Source organism: Cherax quadricarinatus, chromosome 49, assembly GCF_038502225.1.
Source record: "Cherax quadricarinatus isolate ZL_2023a chromosome 49, ASM3850222v1, whole genome shotgun sequence".
Taxonomy (NCBI): Eukaryota; Metazoa; Arthropoda; class Malacostraca; order Decapoda; family Parastacidae; genus Cherax; species Cherax quadricarinatus.
In genome coordinates this window covers 4,278,349-4,303,361 of record NC_091340.1, presented here as the reverse complement: position 1 = coordinate 4,303,361, position 25,013 = coordinate 4,278,349, and the positions used below count along the sequence as shown (strand labels likewise).

Sequence of the window (25,013 nt, the reverse complement as noted above, 5' to 3'; positions counted from 1 at the left end):
ATGTTTGGTTAATATGGTGTTTGGTTAATATGGTGTTTGGTTAATATGGTGTTTGGTTAATATGATGTTTGGTTAATATGATGTTTGGTTAATATGGTGTTTGGTTAATATGGTGTTTGGTTAATATGGTGTTTGGTTAATATGGTGTTTGGTTAATATGGTGTTTGGTTAATATGGTGTTTGGTTAATATGGTGTTTGGTTAATATGGTGTTTGGTTAATATGGTGTTTGGTTAATATGGTGTTTGGTTAATATGGTGTTTGGTTAATATGGTGTTTGGTTAATATGGTGTTTGGTTAATATGGTGTTTGGTTAATATGGTGTTTGGTTAATATGGTGTTTGGTTAATATGGTGTTTGGTTAATATGGTGTTTGGTTAATATGGTGTTTGGTTAATATGGTGTTTGGTTAATATGATGTTTGGTTAATATGGTGTTTGGTTAATATGATGTTTGGTTAATATGGTGTTTGGTTAATATGGTGTTTGGTTAATATGGTGTTTGGTTAATATGATGTTTGGTTAATATGGTGTTTGGTTAATATGGTGTTTGGTTAATATGGTGTTTGGGGAATATGGTGTTTGGGGAATATGGTGTTTGGTTAATATGGTGTTTGGTTAATATGGTGTTTGGTTAATATGATGTTTGGTTAATATGGTGTTTGGTTAATATGGTGTTTGGTTAATATGGTGTTTGGTTAATATGATGTTTGGTTAATATGGTGTTTGGTTAATATGGTGTTTGGTTAATATGGTGTTTGGCTAATATGGTGTTTGGTTAATATGGTGTTTGGTTAATATGGTGTTTGGGGAATATGGTGTTTGGGGAATATGGTGTTTGGTTAATATGGTGTTTGGTTAATATGGTGTTTGGTTAATATTGAGTTTGGTTAATATGGTGTTTGGTTAATATGGTGTTTGGTTAATATGGTGTTTGGGTAATATAGTGCCTGGGTAATATAATGCCTGGGTACTACAGTGCTTGGGTACTACAGTTCCTGGGTACTACAGTGCCTGGGTACTACAGTGCCTGGGTACTACAGTGCCTGGGTAATATAGTGCCTGGGTAATGTAGTGCCTGGGTACTACAGTTCCTGAGTACTACAGTGCCTGGGTACTACAGTGCCTGGGTACTACAGTGCCTGGGTAATATAGTGCCTGGGTAATGTAGTGCCTGGGTACTACAGTGCCTGGGTACTACAGTGCCTGGGTAATATAGTGCCTGGGTAATATAGTGCCTGGGTACTATAGTGCTTGGGTACTACAGTGCCTGGGTACTACAGTGCCTGGGTAATATAGTGCCTGGTACTACAGTGCCTGAGTAATATAGTGCCTGGTACTACAGTGCCTGGGTAATATAGTGCCTGGTTCTACAGTGCCTGGTGCTACATTACCTGGGTAATATAGTGCCTGGTACTACAGTGCCTGGTACTACAGTGCCTGGTACTACAGTGCCTGGGTACTACAGTGCCTGGGTACTACAGTGCCTGGGTAATATAGTGTCTGGTACTACAGTGTCTGGTGCTACATTACCTAGGTAATATAGTGCCTGGTACTACAGTGCCTGGGTACTACAGTGCCTGGGTACTACAGTGCCTGGGTACTACAGTGCCTGGGTAATATAGTGTCTGGTACTACAGTGTCTGGTGCTACATTACCTAGGTAATATAGTGCCTGGTACTACAGTGCCTGGGTACTACAGTGCCTGGGTATTACAGTGCCTGGTACTACAGTGCCTGGTGCTACATTACCTCGGTAATATAGTGCCTGGTACTACAGTGCCTGGTACGACAGTGCCTGGGTACTACAGTGCTGGGTACTACAGTGCCTGAGTACTACAGTGCCTGGATAATATAGTGCCTGGTACTACAGTGCCTGGTGCTACATACCTGGGTAATATAGTGCCTGGTACTACAGTGCCTGGTACTACAGTGCCTGGATAATATAGTGCCTGGTACTACAGTGCCTGGTGCTACATACCTGGGTAATATAGTGCCTGGTACTACAGTGCCTGGTACTACAGTGCCTGGGTACTACAGTGCTGGGTACTACAGTGCCTGAGTACTACAGTGCCTGGATAATATAGTGCCTGGTACTACAGTGCCTGGTGCTACATACCTGGGTAATATAGTGCCTGGTACTACAGTGCCTGGTACTACAGTGCCTGGATAATATAGTGCCTGGTACTACAGTGCCTGGTGCTACATACCTGGGTAATATAGTGCCTGGTACTACAGTGCCTGGTACTACAGTGCTGGGTACTACAGTGCCTCAGTACTACAGTGCCTGGGTAATATAGTGCCTGGTACTACAGTGCCTGGTGCTACATTACCTGGGTAATATAGTGCCTGGTACTACAGTGCCTGGGTACTACAGTGCTGGGTACTACAGTGCCTGAGTACTACAATGCCTGGGTAATATAGTGCCTGGTACTACAGTGCCTGGTGCTACATTACCTGGGTAATATAATGCCTGGGTACTACAGTCCTTGGGTACTACAGTGCCTGGGTACTACAGTCCTTGGGTAATACAGTGCCTGGGTACTACAGTGTCTGGGTACTACAGTGCCTGGGTAATATAGTGCCTGGTACTACAGTGCCTGGTATTACAGGGCCTGGGTACTACAGTGCCTGGTGCTACATTACCTGGGTAATATAATGCCTGGGTACTACAGTGCCTGGGTACTACAGTGTCTGGGTACTACAGTGCCTGGGTAATATAGTGCCTGGTACTACAGTGCCTGGTACTACAGGGCCTGGGTACTACAGTGCCTGGTGCTACATTACCTGGGTAATATAATGCCTGGGTACTACAGTGCTTGGGTACTACAGTGCCTGGGTACTACAGTGCCTGGGTAATATAGTGCCTGGTGCTACATTACCTGGGTAATATAGTGCCTGGGTACTACAGTGCCTGGGTACTACAGTGCCTGGGTACTACAGTGCCTGGGAAAAGAAAGATAATCAGGTTTGATCCGTGGACAAGGAGAGAAACACCACTTCCTTGGATGAAGAGCACTGTCCCAGCAACAAGGTCGTCTCTTGCAGCTGAGACGTCCGGATGTCCACGTCAGTGACGGAGGGAAGACACGGAGACAGTACGTCTTGTGTTCCCAAGACACTTCGATGTCTTACGGTCGCCGAGCCATTCGGGAAATATATCCCAGCGACCCACAAGCCCAGCCTCCTCTACCTGGTATCAAAGCCAGTCTGAAGCTAGGGGTTTCAACACTAGCCACCAGAGTACTGCAGGTACTTCAACACTAACCACCAGTAACTGAAAATCTTCAAAGAGCAAAAGAGCTGTAGCTCACTCTCTTTTATCGCCACTGAGAGGGGATCGTGATCCAGCGGATCGGAGCTACATTCTACTTCTTTGATTATAACTAATCGTAATGAGACGATTGCAAAAACAATTAGGGAACGAGTGGTTAACCCATGGCCAGCAGGCCAGTGCGTTTACCACTGGACCTGCTGGCCCAGTGGTTAACGTACTGGCCTGTGAGTTTTACGACTAACTTGCCAAAGGTTTAATCCCCACGTGTTCCCTGTTCTGACTACCTCCTGCTCCCCAGACGCTTAAGAACTGTGGGTTTAGTGTGTCCATAAGTAACAGTAAGTGTGAAGCAACGTCATGCTGACACCGTGTGCAGCAGCATCACACTGACACATGACAGAGGACACTGTTGCAGTGTCGCGTACACCCGCACTTCCACTCTAACATACCGAAGCAACAACACTCTCCTGTGTTGTCTTATATGTAAGTAGGGTACTGGACTGATGAAGCCACTGTGGGGTCCAACTTTCCCAGAAGAAAGACACACAAGTGTCAGACAAGTGTTTAATTTATCGGCTTGACGATCCTTAGTTAACACAGCAATGAGTGGAGTGTAGTCCACAGTGTGTGTGTGTGTGTGTGTGTGTGTTTTAGTTACCATTTTGTCATAGGCACTTGTCAATTAGACACTAGGCCTGTTGTATATGCGTTCGTTCGTGTGTGTGTGTGTGTTTGTTAGGCTTGTTATACCTGTTCTTCAAGCTATGTGTAGGTCCTGCCCCTATTACTTAGATATCCGTGTCGTTTGACTTTTTGACCTCAACAAGGCTGAAGAAATATTTCCTAAAATCCCTCCGATTCATTTGTGTTCATAGCTGCCAGCTGTGCCCTAATGTACTTGTTTCCCACCTCCTGAACAGTCTGTCCCTATCCTCATTATCTATTTTTCTTAGTGAAGAAAAATACACAATACTATGACTGGAACATTACACAAATAACCCGCACATACGAGACTGACTTATGACGACGTTTCGCTCCGACTAGGACCATTAACTAGACATAATAATTAATGGTTCAACTCGGACCGAAACGTTGTAATATGTTTCTTTCTCCTTTGACTGGTTATTTGTGTATAATTCCTCACAGTATTTTGTATGCCGTTATCATGTCTAGTCTGGTCCTTCTGTCATGTAATGTGATCGTTTATCTCCTTAAACTCTCATCACAGCTCACACTCCTTGGACCTGGAACTAAGCTCATTGAAAACCTCTACATTTTTTTCCCAATCTCTTGACTTGCTTGATACTATGTTGGTTCCATACTGGTGCTGCATACTCTAAGATGGGCCTCACGTAGCTTGTATATAGCGCTTTGAATGCTTCGTTGAGATTCCTGAAAGCTAATCTTAGCTTTGCCTGACGTGTATTTGCTGTAAAAAGTTATTCGATTAATGTGCATCTCAGATGATATGCTCGGTAGTATGCTCACCCCGAGGTCCTTCTTGAATGAGATTTATAGTATTTGCCTTCCAAGCTTGTAATCCGAGTTTGATCTTCTCTGCCCTTCCCCAATTTTCATAACCATGTACTTCCTGCCGGGTTGAATTTTTATAAGCCCATGTCAGGCCTATCCTGCATCTTATCTAAGATTTTTATAGTGTTTCCTTATTCTCTCCTGTTTGTATTTTCTTCGTTAATTTCACATCATCTGCACACAGGGTTACATCCAGCTTTCTTTCGTCAAGTCGTTCACTCACACCAAAAATAGCCCGGGTCCAATTACTGACCCTTGTGGAACCCCGCCCGTCACAGGCGCCCACTCTGATAACTCTTCTCAGACAATCGCTCTTTGTTTCCTTTTTGCTCGTCATTCCTTGATCCATTGTGATGCTTACTCTGTTATTCCTGCCTGATTCTCTAGCTATTGTTCCACTCTCTTGTGTGGTGCTATACTGAAAATTTTCTTACAGACCAAAATTATACAGTCTACTCATCTCTCTCTCTCTCTCTCTCTCTCTCTCTCTCTCTCTCTCTGCTGTATTCAAGGTCCTCCACCACCATTCTTCTAATTATCTTCTCCATAACCTTACAAACTTAACAAGTCAGTGACGCTGGTCTGTGCTTTAATACCACCTGTCTGTCCTCTTTCTTATATGCTGGGAATGTCTCTGCTGTCTTCCACAAGCCTGTCAGCTGCCCTGTACCAGCTGACGTGTTGAAGATTGTGACTGGTACTTCATACAGAACTTCAGTTCCTTCTCTCACGATCTTTGGAGAGATGTTATCTGGTTCCATTGCCTTCAGTCAACCACTAAGGACAATAAATTGTCCTTAGTCCTTAAATGTTAAAGGTCACTTCACTTTTGAAGGCGAACGTTAGTTAAGATTTATTGTTGAGCACTGGATGTCAAATTAATAATAGTTATAATGTTTAAAGGGATGGACGGGTAAGCCAGCGGAAGGCCTCAGTCAGATGACCAAAAGCTCCAGCTATAGGCCATTATATGACTAAGACCCGCATCAGGAAACACTTGTCCTGTTTCCTGACAAACTTTACCTAACCTAACCTACTGGAAGTTACTTTGATATATAAATATATATATATATATATATATATATATATATATATATATATATATATATATATATATATATATATATATATATATATAATGTCGTGCCGAATAGGTAAAACTGGTCAGCTAGCAAGAACTCATTTAAAATTAAGGCTTTTCTAAAATTTTCTCTTATACGTTTAAAGATATATATTTTTCATTTATGTTAATGTAAAAATTAATAATTTTGTACCAAAAGAACCTTAGAAAACTTACATAACCTTATAAAAAGCTCAATTTAATTTAGCTTAATCCAACTAAATATATTTTAGATAAGTTTATAATAATTTAATAATAAACAAACACAGTGAAATATATTTTTTTCGTTAGGTTCAGGATGACTTTTGCGAAATTATTGCATACACAAATATTAGCTTGCCTTATTCGGCAAGAAGAGCGTTGCTATTTAAGCCAAAACAAACATTATATCTCAGTCCACTACAGGATTCGAACCTGCAAACTCAGCATCAGAGTACACAGTACTTTATCCACCGAGTCATACATTTTTAAATATTCAGAATATCATTACAGGATGAAGGGAGCAAACATTTAAACTACACAGAAGGTTCTTCCAGCGATGACTACACAAAATAATTGTAAACTGATTTAGTGTGGAAAGCGTCGCCTCTTCCTGCTCTGCTCTGAAAAGAATTCCAACGAGCAATGAACCAGCCTTCACTCTCAGTATGTGACCCCGTCAACGTGGGAGCCAGGGAGGCTTCCGCGACTTCCTGGATCATGAATAAACAGAGGAATGGACGGTCGTTCATTACGACTAAAGTTGAGTTTCCTGGATAATGTTACGGCAGATGTGAGGAAGGTTGACTGGAGTACCACAGTGAGTTATCCATGCAGACATGAATTCCCTCACAAAAACATTACACTGCCGCTGTAACTTGTTTAGCTGTCAGAACTCTGGAGACCAGTCCCTGGACCGATTATGTCCCTCAGTAATCTTTTGACTACCGCCCAGAAGATCGGTATGGGGTGCATAATAGCCATATTAAACGAACTTAACTGGAGTACTAGGCCATCATGGCGCAAGACACAGTAGGTCACGGTACATCATGGGACAAATAAAAGACATGTCCGTTACCTTATTGAGACAACTGTTTCCCGCAAGATGGAACCAGTGGTCGCTGATGCTGCTGTGGCCGCTGGCTTATTCTTGGTGGTCTCAGTGGTCAGGGTGGAGCCAGGACCACTAATCTGGACATATGTTAGATCCGGGTCAGAAGATTATTTCCTGACGAATAAACTAGTAAAAACACAGACCACCATCACAGAAGCTAAACCACGAACCATCACCACCACCACCTCAACAGAAGCTAGACAGCAGGTTACCACCGACATCACAGAAACTTCACCACATTATTAGTATCAAAAAGAAGCGCTAAACACCAGAGTCCAAGACCACCTACATACCGTGACCTACGTTCCAACACCTGTTGAGACTCGCATAGAGTGTATTTACTGAGCGTAACAGCACGATGCTGCCCTGGAGATCAAAGAACACCTGGGATGACGATGACTGCTCAATGAATCGAACAGGAGAGAATTATATATAGAAAGAAAATGAGGGGAAAGAAGAGAAGGGTTAGGAAGGATGGTGAGAATCAATAGGAGGATTAGAGAAGATGGGAGGTAAGTAGAGAGGGATAGAAAAAAAGGTAGTGAGAGGGGAGGGGACAGAGATCCTGAGAAGGAAGGTAACATAATGGAGTCTGCAACAGGAGTCGCTTTAAAAATAAAAAAATGTGTAGTTTAAAATTTTATCGCTAAATACTAATGGATTAAGCACAACTTTTAAAGGGAAGGCGATGGAAGAAATTATTTCTCCAGGATAAACTGTCTTGAGGTATGAGTGCAGGAGTTGACCTCAAGTTGTCAAGACAACACCTAACAAAAGCCGGACTTAATGGTCCGAGTGACAACCTGTAAACTTGATATTTTATACAAGTTTTACATTATTTTGTTCAAGTTTTATCTTGCAAGGTGAGAATTCAAGTTTTATCTTGCAAGGTGAGAATTCCCCGGACAGTTGCACAGTTTACTTCTCATCCCATGAGTTGAGGTTTCAGTGATTTTTTTAAACACACCGGCTGTATCCCACCGAGGCAGAGTGACCCAAAAAGAAAAACGAAAGTTTTTATTTTAAAGTTAGTAATTTATACAGGAGAAGGGGTTACTAACCTCTTGTTCCCGGTATTTTAGTCACTTCTACGACACACAGCTCACGGAGGAAGAATTCTGTTCCACTTCCCGTGAAGAATATTAGTGATGTGGGTTGGAAAGCACTGCTTTGTGTCATTTCATTCTTATTTTGTAAGTTTCAGAGGTAAATTTCATTTATGTGTATATCTCAGTAAGCACATAAGAACATAGGAATGGAAGAAAACTGCAGTAGGCCTACTGGCCCATACAAGGCAGGTACTTCTGAAACCACCCACCCCCACCCACGTATTATTCAAACCTCCAGAAGCCACCCAAGAAATTGCCTTAGTACCTCAGATACTGTACTCGACTGAAGAAACCTACTGTGTAGGCGAAACGTTTCGGAATAAAGATGCCCTTTTTACTCATATATTTGTCTAATTTCTTTTAGCTTCTGTGTGTGAAATAAGAGAGAAAATTTAAAGAGAACTCGAGAGAGCTGCTTCCTGTATCAGAAAAACTGACACTTTCAGTTCTTTACTTTGTAGATAAGCGTCTTACAAGACAGTGTTACAGAGAGTGGTTTATCAGTGTCCGAATAGTGAGGAATAGTGAGCCTCCTCTCTGTTGTCGTCTTTACGACCCTCAACCAAACAGTGATCAGGTTGCTTGCTCTTATCAACCTCTCAGCCACCATAATGGAACAACTTCTCCAACCTGATTGGTAAGACACATGTGGAACAATTATGTATCTGTTGCACATGTGGAACAGTTAGGTATCTGTTGCACATGTGTCTTATTTATGAACCTGTCGGTATTGTATACCATTTTAGTATTCCCGAACCTGCCTTGGTCTCAGGTGCTTCCCGTTGCGTCGTCTGCTCTCTCAGTCACGAAGTACCGTACGAAACTAATGAACCCGTAATGAGGCTAATGTCTGTAATTAGCGCTGCCTTTTGTTGTAGGACTTTATAATTAAGAGTGATGTGTAGTGACGTCTCGGAGGACAGACTCATCAGAATAGGCAAGCGTGACAAGGGGGGTTCCACACTTATTTGTGCTGGGACTGATTCTCTTTCTGGTGTACGTGAACGACGTGCCGATAGGGATGGAAACAGATGAATTTCTCTTCGGAAATGATGTGAGAGTCACGAGGAGGTAAAAATATATCGAAAGCAAGAAAAGGCTTCAAGCAATCCTGAAGGGACTGATTACCTCATCTTCTGTATATACTTCTACTGTCTTCCAGTTATGTCCTTGAATTTGTATAGATAAAGCCACTGGATGGCGAAACGTCTACAATAAAGATACCCAGATGTTGCACATGTGTCTAACTTTCATCAGTCCTAGATAAGCTGGGAGAATCTGAGAAGTGGATGTTGGAATTCAACACCAGCAAGTGCTAACATATATGTGGCTGCAGGGGTCGGGTCACAGCTCCTGGCCTTACCTAACTGTAAAATTATCAAAATCAGAGAAGGGCGAAAAAGTCCAGAAATCCTTACTCAAGTAAAGGGCCTCGGGGTGTGCATTATACCAAGCATATCACCTAAGGTACCCATCAACCGAATAACCACTACAGCAAACACGCATCTGGAAAAATTAAGATTAGCTTTCAGAAATCTAAGTCAGGAGTCATTCACCACATTGTATACGGCATACGTCAGGCCCATACTGGAGTACGCAGCACCAGTATGGAACCCACACCTGGTCAAACATTTGATGAAACTGGAGAAAGTGTAGAGGTTTGCAACGAAACTAGTCCCGGAGCTAAGCGGTGTGTCAGATGAAGAGAGGTTACGAGAACTAATCATGATGACTAAGGGATGATATGATGATAACGTACAAAATACAGAGAGGAACTGACAAGGTGGACAGAGACAGATTGTTCGAGAGGGATAAAGCACACACACACACACACACACACACACACACACACACACACACACACACACACACACACACACACACACACACACACACACACACACAAACACACACACACAGCTGTAACGGCGTCGCAGATTTTTCTGCTCCAAAAAGATTAGCTCATGGGTCACGTGATTTGATTTCCTGTGTTGGAGTCACCTTTGTTATAGTCACCTTTGTTATAATCAACTGTGTTGAAGTCATCTTTGCTGGACCCATTCTTGTTATAGTCACCTTTGCTGTAGTCACCTGTGTTGGAGTCACCTTTGCTATAGTCACCTGTGTTGGAGTCACCTTTGCTATAGTCACCTGTGTTGGAGTCACCAGTGGAGTCGCTTGTGTGGCATTCTCCGAGTACAAAGGTGGATGTTGCAGCAAATTCATCATTGTTAAGTTCCATGCGTCTTGTATTCGACGTTTGAGATACAGAACCTCCATCCTGCATGCTCTTATAGCCAGCCAGAAGGATAGTTCTAACCATCTAGGATGAGTCGACCATCCTAGTATGGGATGGCTAACTAGTTGCTGCGGCCTTCTGTTGTTTTAGACATGGTTGGTGACCTGGGAAGGTTGAGTAAAAGGACACAAGTGCAACTAATGTGACATTATATTGTGGCAACGTTTCGCTCTCCAGGAGCTTTATCAAGCCGTTATAAAGTTCCTGGAGAGCGAAACGTTGCCACAATAAAATGTCACATTAGTTGCACTTGTGTCCTTTTACCCAACATAATGTCGGTAATTCTACCAACATTAATACAACCTGTGAATGGTTGCTAGGAACTCAACGATTACTAGACCCTCTCGTTCCTCTAGCTGGCTCACTCAATATCAGTTCTGTTTTCTGTTTGAAGGTATAACAGCTGTAGCAGTAAGAGTGTTATCGTACCATCTGTAAAACTCTGCTAATTATTTTGGCTTTACTTGTCCCTAAAGACTGTTCCTATTGTATGGATATTGTACATTCGTTCTGGTGGTGTGAATATGAGCTAAACCGGAACACGTTTAACTGTGTATGCTTTACTCTCCATTGGTTTGATCTCAGATTTTATTCAAAGCTGGTGTATAGCAAAGCCTTGTACTTTACAGTCTTTGAGAGTACTTAGGTTTGTGATAGAAAATGTTGAGGTACCTGTGTTAGTCCCCTTCCATATACACATTGATTAGATCGACTCCAGTCTGAGGGACTGATTACCTCAGACTCCTTCTGATCTTCAACTAGTCTTCTCTGTATTGGACTGAGGAAGTCACTGTGTGGCTAAACGCTTCAATAATAAAGATACCCAATTGTTGGCCATGTGTCTAATTTGTCAACTTGTTAGTTCTCTGAACCATTTATCCACACACACACACACACACACACACACACACACACACACACACACACACACACACACACACACACACACACACACACACATATATACACACACACACATACACACAGTTGGACAGAGACAGGATATTCCAGAGATGGGACACAGCAACAAGGGGTCAGAGTTGGCAGTTGAAGACTCAGATGAATCATAGGGATTTTAGGAAGTATTTCTTCAGTCACAGAGTTGTCAGGAAATGGAATAGTCTGGGAAGTGATATATTTTGGAGGCAGGATGCATACATAGCTTTAAGGAGAGGTATAATGAAGTTCATGGATCAGGGAGTGGCCAAGTAGCTGTCAGTGAAGAGGCGGGGCCAGGAGCTTAGTCTCGACCCCAGCAACCACAATTAGGTGAGTACACACACCTGACACAGGTCCTGTGGTCTTACACAGTTACCTGGTCATGTTCCATTATCTGATACATAAATTCATTTCCGACAACAGAATAATACCTGAAATATGTAGTGTTTTATGGGTGTCACGTGTCACGAGTGTCATGTATTATCAGTCACGTATTACGAGTGTCACGTATTGTGAGTGTCACGTATTATGTGTCACGTGCAAGTTGTGCTCATGGCGATGCACTGAGACCCTCAAATATTTTTATTTAAGTTGGAAAATTTCTGGGAAATGAGACGAGAAAGTCGGAAGCTGAGAGACAGAGAGATTGATAAACAACTGAGAAGGAATAGAAGGGATTAAAAGTGAGAAATGTTTATGAATGGTAGACAATACCGACAAGATGAAGAATTAGACACATATGCAACATCTAGGTATCTTTATTTGTAGACGTTTCGCCCTCCAGTGGCTTTATCTATACAATACCACATTTTTTGCAAACAGTTCTACATTCTTCTCATTATGTTCTTGTAGCGTATTGCATCGATAAAGTCACTGGAGGGCGAAACATCTACAAAGATACCCAGATGTAACACGTGGCGTCTAAATCTCCAAAGGTGAGAGATAGGGAAGAACAGAGGCAATAAAGTGAGCAGTGACAGACAGGAGAACAAGCATCAACTCCTACAACTTTGTCAATCAAGCAATTTTAGCAACATAATGACTCAATAGCTCTCTCGAGGCACCCTCAGAAGCTCTTATAATAATAATAATAATAATAATAATAATAATAATAATAATAATAATATCTTTATTTACTACAAGTACATGTACAAGGTATACAGGCCTAGCTGACATCAGTAATATACTACTATATAGAAAGCCGCTTGTTATGCTGAACATTCCGGGAAAATTAGGTCAGTTTTGTCCCTGGATGCGACCCACACCAGTCCACTAACACCCAGGTACCTATTTTACTGATGGGAGAACAGACAATCGGTGTAAGAAACACGCCCAATATTTCTACTTGCGCCGGGAATCGAACCCGGACCCTCGCCGTGTGAAGCGAGGGCCTCAGCCACCAGGCCACGGAGCACCGTGACACACAGATGAATGTTGGCATTTGCAACACTGCCTTTGAGATAAATGCCGTCGGTTCGTTATGAATCTGATGAACGTAAGCAAGATTAATTAGCATAAAAAGTATATGCGAAAGTGCTCGTTTAGCAAGAGAATTGTGGCTGAGAGACCAGTGTCGCGTAGAGTCATGAAGGAAGACCTGGAACCTTCTAGTGCTGATAGAACTACGACAGTGCTTCTCAACTCTTACGTTCTAGTTCTTATAGAACTACGACAGTGCTTCTCAACTCTTACGTTCTAGTTCTTATAGAACTACGATAGTGCTTCTCAACTCTTACCTTCTAGTTCTGATAGAACTACGACAGCGCTTCTCATATTTCATGTGCACTTGACGTGTTTGCGTAAATAATGGCTTCCTGGTAATTACTTCAGTGCGTACCATCCGTAAACGGTCTCTGGCTAGACCGAAAATATTTGTTTCTTTTTTCTATATTACTGAAGATGCGTTACTTCTATGTATAATATATTCGGTCAGCGTCTCTGTCTCTGTCTCTCTCTCTCATATATATATATATATATATATATATATATATATATATATATATATATATATATATATATATATATATATATACAAACACTGATCTCTGGCTGAAGGAGACTCGAACCTACGAACCTTGGAACAAGGTTCGCAGTGCATTACCATTTTCACCACACTGGACCAATACCTTGCCGTCCAGTGTGGTAAGAATGGTAATGCACTGCGTACCTTGTTCCAAGGTTCGTAGGTTCGAGTCTCCTTCAGCCAGAGATCAGTATTTGTGTATATTTCGCCTGCTCATGCGAATTCCTTGTATGTATGTATGTATATATATATATATATATATATATATATATATATATATATATATATATATATATATATATATATATATATGAATTATCATTGCTTTCATGCATATCATTGACTTGTATAGAGAACACACATGGAGGGTATTAAGGCTTTAAGTTCGTGACACAGATGAGCTGGATATTGAGGTTGACTGTGGCTGGCACAGCACCAGACCGACAGCGTCAACTTCTCTCTCTCTCTCTCACACACACACACACACACACACACACACACACACACACACACACACACACACACACACACACACACAGTGTTATAGTTGCAGTTTACACGATCGTGAACTCAGGACCAAGAATGCAGACCTGAAGTGCACATTCACGTAAGTGTCCTGTACTAACAACTGATTGCGTCACAGCTCTATGCAGCACAATAACCTCTAACAGATCTATACAGAACAATAGTATTAGATATATACAGTACAACAGGTTCTGACATCTATTTCAAGTGCTTAAAGGCACAGTAAGTCTTAAATGATCACTGATATCACTGAAGGAGATCACTAAGTCTAAATCAGCCTAGTGAGAGTACAAGAAAACAGTGTATGGTAACACTGCCTTGGTGGTGTTGTAGCTATTATTGTTGGTGGTGATGCTACACTCAGTCTTAGATACACTACACTCGTCCAGTGTCATCATAGCTGTTCTCTCCGAATAACGTCTTTATTATCGTTATTGTCGCAACATGGAGTGGCATTCTCTGCCGTAACTATTTTAATACCATACAATAATTCCTGAGCCTTCATAATGTAAGTATTTATATTGTTAAATCACCGGAGAGTGATGATACTGGGTGCAGGATGTCGGAGGGACTGGAGACTGTGGTGAGCCGTCCAGGTTAATCGCCACAAGCACCTACGTACGATTGGCTGACATCTACGGCTAATTCTTAGAAAAATAAAGATTATGATATACAATATAAATGTGGGCAGTGACTGGGACACATTGCCCTCCGAAGTCGCAAGTGCAAAAAATCGATGTGGGACTTTTTAGAAAAGATTGGGCAAATTCTTTGGAAATATCGGATTCAGATAAAGTTTTAGAAACGCCCGTCTAAGTGTTCTATCCCCCCCTCCCCTCTCCCCCTCCCCTCTCCCCCTCCCCTCTCCCCCTCCCCTCTTCCCCCCACCCGAAGTAGCTACCACTTGAGCCACGAGCCATCTTTGTTGTTAATGGAAGGTAGGTACCAGTGCAACACCAGCAGCCGGGGGTGTTGCAGGTCAGAGGAAAACTTAGCCCTGCAACACCAACTAACAACATCCATTTGTGTTGCAGGTGTCAGGAAGACATGATCATGCAACACCAGCAGCCGGGGGTGTTGCAGGTCTCAGGAAGACTTGGCCATGCAACACCAGCATCCATTAGTGTTGCAGCCCTCAGACTGGTGTCAGGTTGATACACTGAGTGGCTATCACATAACAGTTACGACTGACTGACCCAACATCTATCAAGTAAATTAACCACGGTACGGGGGGTGGGGTTAGAACCTATGAAGTTTCACGACTCCCTCGCCATGGGATCAAACCCCACCCGTTCCCCTGGTTGGTCTGAAATCGCGTTATTACGATTTCGTAAGTCTGTCATCCACACATTCTGCTGTGATGTGACGCTACACAAGATATTCAACATTTCTTCCTCTTGTAATGTTGCTACATCGTTTTCAATGCCAGATTTCCTGCTTGGGGCTTAAAAAAAAGTGTCTTATTCCAGCAGCAACAGCCTGGTTGACCAGGGCTGGGCTGCGGGAATAGGGACACTCTCGAAACCCATCAAAGGTATATGAAAGACAAAGAATATGTTTATCCTTAAGGAGAACGGAAGAGATCAACTTTTTTTTTTTTATTTGTAAGTTACATTATTGTCGATTATTTACTCGAATCTAACAGCTATAAAGGTAAGCCAGCGGAAGGTGTCGGCCAAATGACCAAAAGTTCCAGTTGCGGGTCATCATATGACTAAGACCCGCGTCAGGAATCGCTTGTCCTGTTTCCTGACCAACCTTAACCTAATTCTCCTCAGCGTCCAGGCCAGCTCACAGCGCCGTTAGTTTCCGCATCACTAAAAAAAAAAACTACAACACTCAATTATGTAAATTACCACATCATTTAAATAACAACCACTGCATAAAGATGATTCACAATGACTCGCACAGCGACTGACGACTTACCTTGACGCTGGTGATAGCTACAGGCGTCCAAACCCCAACGTACAAGGAACCAGCCTGTGATAGTCAACACAGTGGCACTGTTAAACGATGCACCGGTAAATAACGCACTCTCGCGCCTCTCACCGTCCACGTGTGTTATGGGAAGACGAAAACGTCAACATTACTTTATATACTCTGTGTTCATCCAGGTGTGACGCATGCGCCAACCTCTGGTGCCTCTGGGCGCTCATTGGCTGCCTCTGGTCTATTCACTAGCTTCATTGGTCGACGCTCTGTGACGTCACTCGAACAGCTGGTTACCTGGGACAGGAAAGTTGTGTCTAGAAGCATGTAAAGATATTATCTAAGATAATAGAAATAAGATATTATCTAAGATACTCGGGAAGAATGGCGTCCCGTAAGTCAGTGTAACACTATAAGCCAGTGTAACATTGTAAGTGTAACACTGTAAGCCAGGGTAACACTGTAAGTCAGTGTAACACTGTAAGCCAGTGTAACACTGTAAGTTAGTGTAACACTGCAAGTCAGTGTAACACAGTAAGTCAGTGTAACACTGTAAATCATTGTAACATTATAAGTCAGTGTAACACTACGTCAGTGTAACACTAGAAGTCAGGTAACACAGTAAGTCAGTGTAACACTGTAAATCATTGTAACATTATAAGTCAGTGTAACACTACGTCAGTGTAACACTAGAAGTCAGGTAACACAGTAAGTCAGTGTAACACAGTAAATCATTGTAACATTATAAGTCAGTGTAACACTAGAAGTCAGGTAACACAGTAAGTCAGTGTAACACAGTAAATCAGTGTAACATTATAAGTCAGTGTAACACTGCAAGCCAGGGTAACACTGTAAGTCATTGTAACATTATAAGTCAGTGTAACACTGCAAGTCAGTGTAACACTGCAAGTCAGTGTAACACAGTAAGTCAGTGTAACCCTGTAAATCATTGTAACATTATAAGTCAGTGTAACACTGTACGTCAGTGTAACACTAGAAGTCAGTGTAACATTATAAGTCAGTGTAACACTGTAAGTCACTGTAACACTGTAAGCCAGGGTAAGACTGTAAGTCAGTGTAACACTGTAAGCCAGGGTAACACTGCCTCTTCTTCCTCTCCTGCCTCTTCTTCCTCTCCTGCCTCTCCTACCTCTCCTGCCTCTTCTGCCTCTTCTGCCTCTTCCTCTCTTGCCACTCCTGCCTCTCCTGCCTCTTCTACCTCATCTTCCTCTCCTGCCTCTTCTTCCTCTCCTGCCTCTTCTTCCTCTCCTGCCTCTTCTTCCTCTCCTGCCTCTTCTTCCTCTCCTGCCTCTTCTTCCTCTCCTGCCTCTATAGAACCCTAGCTAAAGTCTTCAGCGCGATTCATTTTATTAATGTACGACGCATGAACCTATTCACTCACTAACGTCCAATTATGTCTTTTAATTTGTATTAATAAAGCCACTGGATGGCGAAGCGTCTACAATAAAGATACCCAGATGTCGCACATGTCTAATCCTTCATCTCCTTCACCCAAAAAGGAAAGACTGTTGATGGAATTTGAACCATCTCCAACAGCACTGAGCCAGCATACAGTGTTATACAGCAAGGAGGATGCTGCTGGTACTGGATGATCACGGTCTCTGAGCTTCAGAATTAGGATGTAAATGAAGACGGATGCCTTTGGTTGGAAACCCGATTGGCACCCCTCATCCAGAGGCAACCCAGGCCTGAAGACAGCTACAACACTTAAAAACTGCAAAAATAAAAACATTGCATGATTTTCTAGGTGTGTCAATATAATTCTGAAGTGCACTGGTCTGTGTGGTTTTGGGGGTTTACGTGAAAACTCTGCTCATACATTGATGTCCGTGGTTCGATTCCCGGTACGGAGACGTTAGGACGTGTTTCCTTAAGACACCTGCTGTCCATGTTCACCTAGCAGTAAAATAGACACCTGGGTGTTAGTCGATTGATGTGGGTCGCATCCTGGGGACAAAATTGACCTAATTTGCCAGAAATGCTCAGCATAACAAGCGGCTTTCTATATAGTAGTATGTTATTAATGTCAGCTATGGTCTGTATACCTTGTACATGTACCTGTAGAAATAATAATAATAATAATAATTATTATTATTATTATTATTATTATTATTATTATTATTATTAGACAGTTTATTTGTACCATAAAATTTCCTGTTAAAATCAAGTCAGTTCAACAACGCGAAAGAACAATAGATCTCGTAGAAGAATGTGAGTACTTTGGAAAATGGCTGCCATCGCTACCATGGGACAAATCTGCAATGACCCTATATCAAATTATTTTTGAAGGGCATACTTGGACTCGGCAGTGTATCATACTAATATAAGTGAACCCACAGTTCGTAATGGTCTGGTTCTAGAGTCCTCGTATCTTTATGGTCTCCTAATTACCTGAAGTCCACGTATCTGAATGGTCTAATTACCTGGAATCCACGTATCTTCATGGTATCCTAATTACCTGGAGTCCTTGTATCTTCATGACTCCTAATTACCTGGAGTCCACGTATCTTCATGGTCTCCTAATTATCAGGAGTCTTTGTATCTTCATGGTCTCCTAATTATCAGGAGTCTTTGTATCTTCATGGTCTCCTAATTACCAGTGTCTTAATTCATTCCTCACTCTCCAACATATATATCACTTGCTGTACTTCATCTCTCTAAAATACTGTCTACTTTCTACCCACTGAACCACTTTTATCCATTCTTGTATACAAACTTTAGTGGTATAAACCTTGCTAATTAATACCAAGAACTAGTTTGATCATGGTCCCAGGACCGAAACGTTTTTCTAATAAATATGTTCTAGTGTTTGCTCATGTCTCTGTTAAACAACAAATTATAATAACTGATTTAGTGTTTGTCTGTGCCAAGTTCTGGTCTGCCTTGGATCCCAAGACTTCGGAGTTTTGTAAGTGGCGACGCTGAGAAGTGGCTACCTTTAGTAGCCCCGTGCAAGTGTGTGTGTGTGTGTGTGTGTGTGTGTGTGTGTACTCACCTAGTTGAGGTTGCAGGGGACGAGTCTTAGCTCCTGGCCCCGCCTCTTCACTGGTCGCTACTAGGTCACTCTCCCTGAACCGTGAGCTTTATCATACTTTTGCTTAAAGCTATGTATGGATTCTGCCTCCACTACATCGCTTCCCAAACTATTCCACTTCCTGACTAATCTGTGGCTGAAGAAATACTTCCTAACATCCCTGTGATTCATCTGTGTCTTCAACTTTCAACTCTGTCCCCTTCTTGCTGTGTCCCATCTCTGGAACATCCTGTCTTTGTCCGCCTTGTCAATTCCTCTCAGTATTTTGTATGCCGTTATCATGTCCCCCCATCTCTCCTGTCCTCCAGAGTCGTTAGGTCGATTTCCCTTAACCTCGTAGGATATACCTCTTAGCTCTGGGACTAGTCTTGTTGAAAACCTTTGCACTTTCTCTAGTTTCTTCACGTGCTTGGCTAGGTGTGGGTTCCAAACTGGTGCCGCATACTCCAATATGGGCCTAACGTACACGGTGTACAGGGTCCTGAACGATTCCTTATTAAGATGTCGGAATGCTGTTCTAAGGTTTGCTAGGCGCCCATATGCTGCAGCAGTTATTTGGTTGATGTGCGCTTCAGGGGATGTGCCTGGTGTTATACTCACCCCAAGATCTTTTTCCTTGAGTGAGGTTTGTAGTCTCTGGCACCCTAGACTGTACTCCGTCTGCGGTCTTCTTTGCCCTTCCCCAATCTTCGTGACTTTGCACTTGGTGAGGTTGAACTCCAGGAGCCAATTGCTGGACCAGGTCTGCAGCCTGTCCAGATCCCTTTGTAGTTCCGCCTGGTCTTCGATCGAATGAATTCTTCTCATCAACTTTACATCATCTGCAAACAGGGACACTTCGGAGTCTATTCCTTCCGTCATGTCGTTCACAAATACCAGAAACAGCACTGGTCCTAGGACTGACCTCTGTGGGACCCCGCTGGTCACAGGCGTGTGTGTGTGTGTGTGTGTGTGTGTGTGTGTGTGTGTGTGTGTGTGTGTGTGTGTGTGTGTGTGTGTGTGTGTGTGTGTGTGTGTGTGTGTGTGTGTCGGTCCGCTATGTCACTCCACCACATCAAGCAGATTAATGTCTCCTTAAATGCTTATTAAGACGGATCACCAGAGGCTCAATAGAGGGATCACCACAGTATCCTTGAAGGCACTGACCTTTGAGCCTTTAAAGGCTAGTTTATTGTACACGGTAGTGATTAGTTCATTGTACAAGGTGGTAGCTAGTTTATTGTACACAGTAGTGGCTAATTTATTGTGAACGGTAATGGCTAGTTTATTTTGCACGGTAGTGACTAGTTTATTGTACACGGTAGTGACTAGTTTATTTTGCACGGTAGTGACTAGTTTATTGTACACGGTAGTGACTAGTTTATTTTGCACGGTAGTGACTAGTTTATTGTACACGGTAGTGACTAGTTTATTTTGCACGGTAGTGACTAGTTTATTGTACACGGTAGTGGCTAGTTTATTTTGCACGGTAGTGACTAGTTTATTGTACACGGTAGTGGCTAGTTTATTTTGCACGGTAGTGACTAGTTTATTGTACACGGTAGTGGCTAGTTTATTTTGCACGGTAGTGACTAGTTTATTGTACACGGTAGTGACTAGTTTATTTTGCACGGTAGTGACTAGTTTATTGTACACGGTAGTGACTAGTTTATTTTGCACGGTAGTGACTAGTTTATTGTACACGGTAGTGGCTAGTTTATTTTGCACGGTAGTGACTAGTTTATTGTACACGGTAGTGGCTAGTTTATTTTGCACGGTAGTGACTAGTTTATTGTACACGGTAGTGGCTAGTTTATTTTGCACGGTAGTGGCTAGTTTATTGTACACGGTAGTGGCTAGTTTATTTTGCACGGTAGTGACTAGTTTATGGTACACGGTAGTGGCTAGTTTATTTTGCACGGTAGTGACTAGTTTATGGTACACGGTAGTGGCTAGTTTATTGTACACGGTAGTGGCTAGTTTATTTTGCACGGTAGTGACTAGTTTATGGTACACGGTAGTGGCTAGTTTATGGTACACGGTAGTGGCTAGTTTATGGTACACGGTAGTGGCTAGTTTATGGTACACGGTAGTGGCTAGTTTATGGTACACGGTAGTGGCTAGTTTATGGTACACGGTAGTGGCTAGTTTATGGTACACGGTAGTGGCTAGTTTATGGTACACGGTAGTGGCTAGTTTATTTTGCACGGTAGTGACTAGTTTATGGTACACGGTAGTGGCTAGTTTATTTTGCACGGTAGTGACTAGTTTATTGTACACGGTAGTGGCTAGTTTATTTTGCACGGTAGTGACTAGTTTATTGTACACGGTAGTGACTAGTTTATTTTGCACGGTAGTGACTAGTTTATTGTACACGGTAGTGACTAGTTTATTTTGCACGGTAGTGACTAGTTTATTGTACACGGTAGTGGCTAGTTTATTTTGCACGGTAGTGACTAGTTTATTGTACACGGTAGTGGCTAGTTTATTTTGCACGGTAGTGACTAGTTTATTGTACACGGTAGTGGCTAGTTTATTTTGCACGGTAGTGGCTAGTTTATTGTACACGGTAGTGGCTAGTTTATTTTGCACGGTAGTGACTAGTTTATGGTACACGGTAGTGGCTAGTTTATTTTGCACGGTAGTGACTAGTTTATGGTACACGGTAGTGGCTAGTTTATTGTACACGGTAGTGGCTAGTTTATTTTGCACGGTAGTGACTAGTTTATGGTACACGGTAGTGGCTAGTTTATGGTACACGGTAGTGGCTAGTTTATGGTACACGGTAGTGGCTAGTTTATGGTACACGGTAGTGGCTAGTTTATGGTACACGGTAGTGGCTAGTTTATTTTGCACGGTAGTGACTAGTTTATGGTACACGGTAGTGGCTAGTTTATTTTGCACGGTAGTGACTAGTTTATGGTACACGGTAGTGGCTAGTTTATTGTACACGGTAGTGGCTAGTTTATTTTGCACGGTAGTGACTAGTTTATGGTACACGGTAGTGGCTAGTTTATTTTGCACGGTAGTGACTAGTTTATGGTACACGGTAGTGGCTAGTTTATTGTACACGGTAGTGGCTAGTTTATTTTGCACGGTAGTGACTAGTTTGGTACACGGTAGTGGCTAGTTTATGGTACACGGTAGTGACTAGTTTATGGTACACGGTAGTGGCTAGTTTATGGTACACGGTAGTGGCTAGTTTATGGTACACGGTAGTGACTAGTTTATGGTACACGGTAGTGGCTAGTTTATGGTACACGGTAGTGACTAGTTTATGGTACACGGTAGTGGCTAGTTTATGGTACACGGTAGTGACTAGTTTATGGTACACGGTAGTGGCTAGTTTATGGTACACGGTAGTGGCTAGTTTATGGTACACGGTAGTGACTAGTTTATGGTACACGGTAGTGGCTAGTTTATGGTACACGGTAGTGGCTAGTTTATGGTACACGGTAGTGGCTAGTTTATGGTACGGTAGTGACTAGTTTATGGTACACGGTAGTGACTAGTTTATGGTACGGTAGTGGCTAGTTTATGGTACACGGTAGTGACTAGTTTATGGTACACGGTAGTGACTAGTTTATGGTACACGGTAGTGGCTAGTTTATGGTACGGTAGTGACTAGTTTATGGTACACGGTAGTGGCTAGTTTATGGTACACGGTAGTGACTAGTTTATGGTACACGGTAGTGGCTAGTTTATGGTACACGGTAGTGGCTAGTTTATGGTACACGGTAGTGGCTAGTTTATGGTACACGGTAGTGACTAGTTTATGGTACACGGTAGTGACTAGTTTATGGTACACGGTAGTGGCTAGTTTATGGTACACGGTAGTGACTAGTTTATGGTACACGGTAGTGACTAGTTTATGGTACACGGTAGTGGCTAGTTTATGGTACACGGTAGTGACTAGTTTATGGTACACGGTAGTGGCTAGTTTATGGTACACGGTAGTGACTAGTTTATGGTACACGGTAGTGGCTAGTTTATGGTACACGGTAGTGGCTAGTTTATGGTACACGGTAGTGGCTAGTTTATGGTACACGGTAGTGACTAGTTTATGGTACACGGTAGTGACTAGTTTATGGTACACGGTAGTGGCTAGTTTATGGTACACGGTAGTGACTAGTTTATGGTACACGGTAGTGACTAGTTTATGGTACACGGTAGTGACTAGTTACTTGTGCCTCTCATATCCGATATAACTGTGGCATTAAGACAAGGTTATTAAAGCACTAAGAGGAATATATTATTGTATATTTTTATACAAAATTTTTGTTTATTCGTTGTTAATAATTATATTACAGAAAATTTTTTGCATGCAGTGTATTTTTTTAGTAAATGTTATTGATAAAGTACATCCAAAAATGTTATTGATAAAGTACATCCAAAAATGTTATTGATAAAGTACATCCAAAAATGTTATTGATAAAGTACATCCAAAAATGTTATTGATAAAGTACATCCAAAAATGTTATTGATAAAGTACATCCAAAAATGTTATTGATAAAGTACATCCAAAAATGTTATTGATAAAGTACATCCAAAAATGTTATTGATAAAGTACATCCAAAAATGTTATTGATAAAGTACATCCAAAAATGTTATTGATAAAGTACATCCAAAAATGTTATTGATAAAGTACATCCAAAAATGTTATTGATAAAGTACATCCAAAAATGTTATTGATAAAGTACATCCAAAAATGTTATTGATAAAGTACATCCAAAAATGATCAGGATATTGAAAGGCTTTCATAGTATTTGTTATTTAATTTTCGAAAATTTTATTTATTTGTATTTAAGAAAAATCGTGCTAAATAAACGAGTTTTATTTATTCATATTTAAGAACAATCGTGCTAAATAAACGAGTTTTATTTATTCATATTTAAGAACAATCGTGCTAAATAAACGAGTTTTATTTATTCATATTTAAGAACAATCGTGCTAAATAAACGAGTTTTATTTATTCATATTTAACAACAATCGTGCTAAATAAACGAGTTTTATAAGAGTTGTGGCTGTTGTTGCTCTGATTGTCCTGGATAATGTAGACAACCGGTTTATGTAACCGACAGGTTGATGAAATATACACCTAGGTATATTTGTTGTGGAAACGTCTGGCCAACCAGCGGCTTCCTCAGTCCAATACAGAGATGAATAATTGAAGATCAGATGGAGTTTGAGGTAATCAGTCCCTCAGCCTGGAGTCGTTGTCATCAGTCCATCACACTATACAATAACATGTATAGTGTATAGTGTATACAGTATCATATATAGTGTATATAGTATCATGTATAGTGTACATACTATCATGTATAGTGTATACAATATCATATATAGTGTATATAGTATTATGTATAGTGTATACAGTGTCATGTATAGTGTACATACTATCATGTATAGTGTATACAATATCATATATAGTGTATATAGTATCATATATAGTGTATATAGTATTATGTATAGTGTATACAGTGTCATGTATAGTGTACATACTATCATGCATAGTGTATACAGTATCATGTATAGTGTATACAGTATCATGTATAGTGTATGCAGTATCATGTATAGTGTATACAGTATCATGTATAGTGTATACAGTATCATGTATAGTGTATACAGTATCATGTATAGTGTATACAGTATCATGTATAGTGTATACAATATCATGTATAGTGTGTACAGTATCATGTATAGTGTATACAGTGTCATGTATGGTGTACATACTATCATGTACAGTGTATATAATATGATGTATAGTGTATACAGAAGTGGTTACCATGACAACAGAGTGTAAACTGGTGACTAATTTTTAACTTGATCAAACCTTGTGAGGATCGAGAAGTGAAATTAACCGAAGCAAAACTCTGAGAAACTAAGTTCATCTACTGACTTAAACAACCAAACAAACCTTTAATAAACTGTTTAAATAAGTTTATTCATAATATGGAGAGATTGATTTTTCTCTTACGCTTGCTGTACGCCTGCTTTACGCTTGCTTTACGCTTGCTATACGCATGGTTTACGCTTGCTTTACGGCTGCTTTACGCTTGCTTTACGGCTGCTTTACGGCTGCTTTACGCTTGCTTTACGGCTCCTTTACGGCTGCTTTACGCTTGCTTTACGGCT

General features: G+C 41.4%; 1 protein-coding gene across 1 annotated transcript in view; it reads right to left on the bottom strand.

The window, feature by feature from the left end:
• tyn (trynity) overlaps positions 1 to 15,968 on the bottom strand; it is a 216,269-nt gene extending 200,301 nt beyond the window's left edge. Inside the window, exon 1 of the mRNA XM_070095104.1 lies at positions 15,842 to 15,968. The gene's annotated coding sequence lies outside the window, so the exon portion shown is untranslated. The remainder of the gene's footprint in view (positions 1 to 15,841) is intronic.
• Positions 15,969 to 25,013: the final 9,045 nt, after the last annotated feature.